A 5,757-nucleotide genomic window follows, 5' to 3' on the forward strand; every position below is an offset into this window, starting at 1 on the left:
GCAAAGTTATCCCATTATATACTTACTTCCAAATTCCGTAAATATTTTAAATTAAATTTTATTATAAAGTACAGATAGACGTAAAGACAATGCCTTCAAATCCTAATGCCCATACCCGTACCCAAAGTGACAACTCTTATAGATTTATATCACTCTGGACCTTTAAAATTAACATTCCAGGCTTCTAAATCTCCACTGAAAAAAAAGGATTATTTTATATATTTTATATAAATTAGATCTCCTTTCTGGGACTAGCTTGTTCATATCCTTTGTTCATTATTGTTTTGAGTTATTTTTCTCTTTCTTATTCATTATTCAATGCTTTTTCTGTTACAGGTATTACAAATATATTTTCTCAGTATTCCACTAGAATGGTATACTTTGTGAGTGGTAGCTTTTTTAATATATAAAAAACAGTATTTTATCATTTCCAACAGATAGAAGGACTAATACATTTAACCATCCACTTGATGTTGAAAATAAAAAAAAAGTGGGGGGGGGGGGCGTTCAGGGAGAGGTATCAGAATATATATAGCTGCTCTTGATGTAATCAAGTTTAACAATATTTCTCTTATTATACTTAATGCCTTTATATGAGTCACTCAAAAGGTCCTTTTTATCCCTTGGTCACAAATATATTCTTCTTTATTGTATTTTTATTACTATTAAGTTCAGTTTTTAAAATTATTTAAAATACCCAGTATTTATTTGTATGGGAATCTAGCATTCTTTTCCACACGAATAGAGATTTGTCTCAACACCATTTATAAAAAAGTCATTTTTTGCCCAATAATTATGTCAATTTTATCATGTAATAAATCTCATAGATTTTTCTACTATATGTTCATGAATATCTATATCTGTCTTTCTATAATATCTAATATCTATATCTATATCTATCTATCTATCTATATATATATATATATATATATATATATATATATATATAATAGAACTAAGATGAGAAAAACAAACAGCAAGCCATAAACACTTGGAAGCTTAAATATTCAACTCTCAAAAAAAAAAGGTAGATCGTGTAGACAGAGACTCAACAAACAGTGGATTTGAACAAAACTATAGACCAAATGAACCTAATAGAAATATACAGAACATTTCATCCAACAATAGCAGACTATACACTCTTCTCAAGCACACATGAAACATTTTAGGCCACAAAATAAATCTCAACAAATTTAAGAAGTAATTATATCAAGTATCTTTACCAACCACAATAAAATACAACTAAACAAACAAAAAAGCAATAATAGGAGGAAATCTGGAAAATTTACAAATGCATGGAGATTAAATAACATCCTCCTGAAATCCAGTTTATCAAAGAAGAAATTAAAAGTAAAATTTCATATATATGTGGAGAGAGAGGGAGAGAGAGAGAGAGAGAGCAAGAGAGAGAGAGAAAAGTTGAAACACAGAATATGAAACCTTATGGGATGCATGGAAAGCAGTTTTAAGAGAGAAGTTTACAGTAACAGGCACATCAAGAAAAAATAAAGGTATCAAATAAACAATCTAATTTTACATCTCAAGGAACTAGTATAAGAAGAACAAAATAGTTCTATAGTTTCAGAAGGAAGTACAAAAGTTTAGAGTAGAAAGAAATGAAATAAAGAATAGAAATACATTAGAAAAGACTAACAAAACTAAGAACCACTTTTAAAAATTATTAATAAAATTTAGAATCCTTTAACTAGACTAACAAATAAAAATAGGGAGTGGGGACCAAATACATAAAATTATAAATGGAAGAGGAGAATTTAAAAACAACACAGGAAAACAAAGGAACATAAGAAACTATTATGAACAATTCTATGTCAACAAATACACAATATAGAAGAAATTGATAAATTCCTAGGAACATACCAAGAGTAAATCATGAAGACATAGAAATCTGAACAGATCAATGCATAGTAAAGAGAAGAAACAACTAAAAACCTCCCAAAAAAGAAAAGCCCAGACAGATGGTTTCAGTGGTAATTTCTACAAAACACCTAAAGAACTAATGCTAATTTTTCTCAGCTTCTTATAAAAAAATTGAAAAGGAAGGAACAGTTCCAAAATCATTTTACAAGGCCAGCACTACTGTTATACCAAAGCCAAAAAATAGTACTTTACAAAAAAGAAAACTGCAGATCAATATTCCTAATCAATATAGATAAAAACATTCTCAACAAAAACTAGAAAACTAAATTCAATAGGACATTAAAAGGATTATACATCATGATCAAGTAGAAATTATTCCTGACATACAAAGATAGTTCATCATATGCAAATCAATAAACATGATAAATCACATTAATAGAATAAAAGATAAACATCATATCATTTCAATAGCTGCAGAAAAAACATTTGACAAAATTTAATATCCTTTTAGGGTAAAACTCGCAACAAATTGGGAATAGAAGGAATATAGTTAACATAAGAAAGTCCATTTGTGACAAGTCCATAGCTTACAACATACTTCACAGTGAAAGGTTGAAAACTTTTTCTCTAAGATCAGGAATAAAGCAAGAGTACCCACTCTCACTACTCCTATTTGACATAGTACTGGAATTCCTAGCAAGAGCACTCAGGCAAGATTAAGAAATTAAAGGCATCTAAGTAGGCAAAACAAAGTAGAGATTAAAAATGACAGCAGAGTAAGTGGATGCTGTACTGACATGCTCTCAGGAACAAACTGGTATTACAACTAAAATACTGAAAAAATCTTCTTGAATAATCAATGGAAAACTCGCAGGAGCGAACCCTGACACCCAGGGAACGAAAGTGGAGACCACATGGAGACTGGTAGGAGGGGCGGATGCGCAAAAGGGCTGGCCTGCTGCCCACAGACAGCAACTGAAGTCCTGGAGAGATATCTCAGCTGTGGGGGATCTCTGAGAACTCTGGGATCTAATCCCCAAGCTGGGCCCCCCAACAGAGAGCACCAGAATTGAGGAGGGTACCCACATAATATCTGGCTGTGAAAAGCAGCAGGGTGCTATCTGCCAGAGAGTAACAGCTGAAAAATCAGGCACCCTCTTAAAAGGCCAATGCACAAAATTCCCTGTGGAGCCACCCAACTTGTGCTCTGGCAGAGGGAGGGTGAAGTGGACTGGAGCTATGATGGCAGAAGCCAGGACTGGGGACTCGGGGGATAGAGCTCAGAAGGCAGGCACCCTAAGACATAGAAAACCCCAAAGACTTCATCAAAAAAACTATTAGACTTAATGAATTTGGCAATGTAGCAGGATAAAAAATTAACACCCAGAAATCTATGGATTTTTTTATATACCAATAATGATCTCACAGAAAGAGAAACTAAAAAAAAAGAAATCCCATTTACATTGCAACAAAAAATCAAGATACCTAAGAATAAACTTAACCGAGGAGATAAAAGACCTGTACTCGAAAAACTACAGGACATTGAAAAAAAGAGATACCAATGGAATATTTCACAGACCTAGAACAAACACTCCAAAAATTCATAGGGAATAAAAATAGACCCCCAATAGCCACAGCAATCCTGAGAAAGAATAACAAAGTTGGAGGGATCATAATACCAGATATCAAGCTGTATTACCAAGCTACGGTTCTCAAAACTGCCTGGTACTGGCACAAGAACAGAAATATAGATCAATGGAACAAACAGAGAACCTAAAAGGTGACCCAAGCCATGATGCTCAATTAATATTTGACAAAGGAGGCAAGAGCATACAATGGAATCAAGATAGTCTTTTCAATAAATGGTACTAGAAAAATTGGACAGATACATGCAAAAAAACAAACAAAAACTAAAAGTAGACCACCAACTTACACCATACACAAGAATAAACTTAAAATGGATAAAGGACTTAAATGTAAGATGAGCAACCATAAAAATTTTAGAAGAATCCATAGGCAGCAAAATATCAGACATAGCAATATGTCATAGCAATATCTTTACTTATACAGCTCCTAAGGCAATGAAACTAAAGATAAAATAAACAAATGGGACTACATCAAAATAAAAAGCTTCTGCACAGCAAAAGAAACCATCAATAGAACAAGAAATTCCACTGCATGGGGGAACATATTTGCCAATGATAAGGGTTTAATCTCCAAAATTTACAGGGAACTCATAGAACTTAACAAAAGGAAGATAAACAATCCAATTAAAAAAGTGGGCAAAGGACTCAATAGACACTTTTCACAAGAGGACCTACAGAAGGCCAAGAGACACATGAAAACATGCTCAAAGTCACTAATCATCTGAGAGATGCAAATCAAAACAACAATGAGGTACCATCTCACACCTGTCAGAATGGTTATCATCAATAAACGACAAGTGGTGAGGATGTGGAGAAAAAGGAACCCTTGTGTGCTGCTAGTGGGAAAGCAGACTGGTGCAACCACTATGTAAAACAGAATGGAGTTTCCTCAAAAAATTAAAAATAGAACAGCCATTTGACCCAGTAATCCCACTTCTAGGAATATATACCAAGAAATCAGAAACACCAGTCAGAAAGGATAGATGCACCCCTATGTTCATAGCAGCAAAATTTACCATAGCTAAGATTTGGAAACAGCCTAAGTATCCACCAGCAGATGAGTGGATTAAAAAACTGTGGTACATCTATACAATGGATTATTAAGCTGCTATAAAAAAGAAGGAACTCTTGCCATTTGCAAAAGCATGGATGAACCTGGAGAGCATTATGCTAAACTAAATAAGCCAGTCAGAGAAAGATACATATCACATGATCTCACTCATTTGTGGAATATAATGAACATTATACACTGATGAACCAAAATAGAGCCAGAGAAAAAAAATTTTTAGCATATAATAGAAGTAATCCTGTTATTTGTAGATTTTTAATATTTCCTACAACTTTTGTGATATTATACTATGTTAGTACAGTTTTGGTAATATTATTACATTTAAAATCTTTTTTTGAAATATTAATTTTTATAGCATGTAATATTATATTTTAAATTGTTTTTCTTGAATTATTAATGTTTATTGCATGTAACATTATTATACATAAAATCATTTTTCTTGAAATTAAAAAAAGAGGTATTCAGACTTGTCTCCATCAGGAGAATATTCTTTCCTCTTGTTGCTGTACATGCCAATGAATATATGATCATAAATCTCTCCTGACATTGGGAAAACTTGCCAATTCCACCACCAAGGAAATAGCTGCTGATTATTTAACCAAACTAGTTTTACACAATAAAATAGCTTTTGATTATTTACTTAGGAGGTGTATATGCCATAGCAAAAACTACCTGTTTCACTTGGATAAATTCCTCTGGGAAAGTAGAAATTTAACTACATAAAATTAGACAATAAACCAATTGGTTGTAACAACAACAACAAAAATAAAATTGTCTCTGCAGATTACATGATCTTATATATAGAAAATCTTAAATCTGTTAGAACTAGTAATCAAATTCATTGAATATTCTGGATACAAATTTAATATGTAACAATCAGTTGTGTTTCTATACATAAATTATTTGAAAAAATAAAACAATCCTATCAAAACTATCCTTTATAATAAAAGGCTAATATGCAAATTGACCCAGCAGCAGAATGACTAGTTGCTATGACATGCACTGGCCACGAGGGGGCAGATGCTCAATGCAGGAGCTGTCCCCTGGTGGTCAGTGCACTCCCACAGGGGGAGGGCCACTCAGCCAGAAGCCGGGCTCACACCTGGTGAGTGCAGTGGCGGTGGCAGGAGCCTCTCCCACTTCCGCAGCAACACTAAGGATGTC

The sequence above is a fragment of the Myotis lucifugus genome, unplaced genomic scaffold, assembly GCF_000147115.1.
Source record: "Myotis lucifugus unplaced genomic scaffold, Myoluc2.0 scaffold_476, whole genome shotgun sequence".
Lineage (NCBI taxonomy): Eukaryota > Metazoa > Chordata > Mammalia > Chiroptera > Vespertilionidae > Myotis > Myotis lucifugus.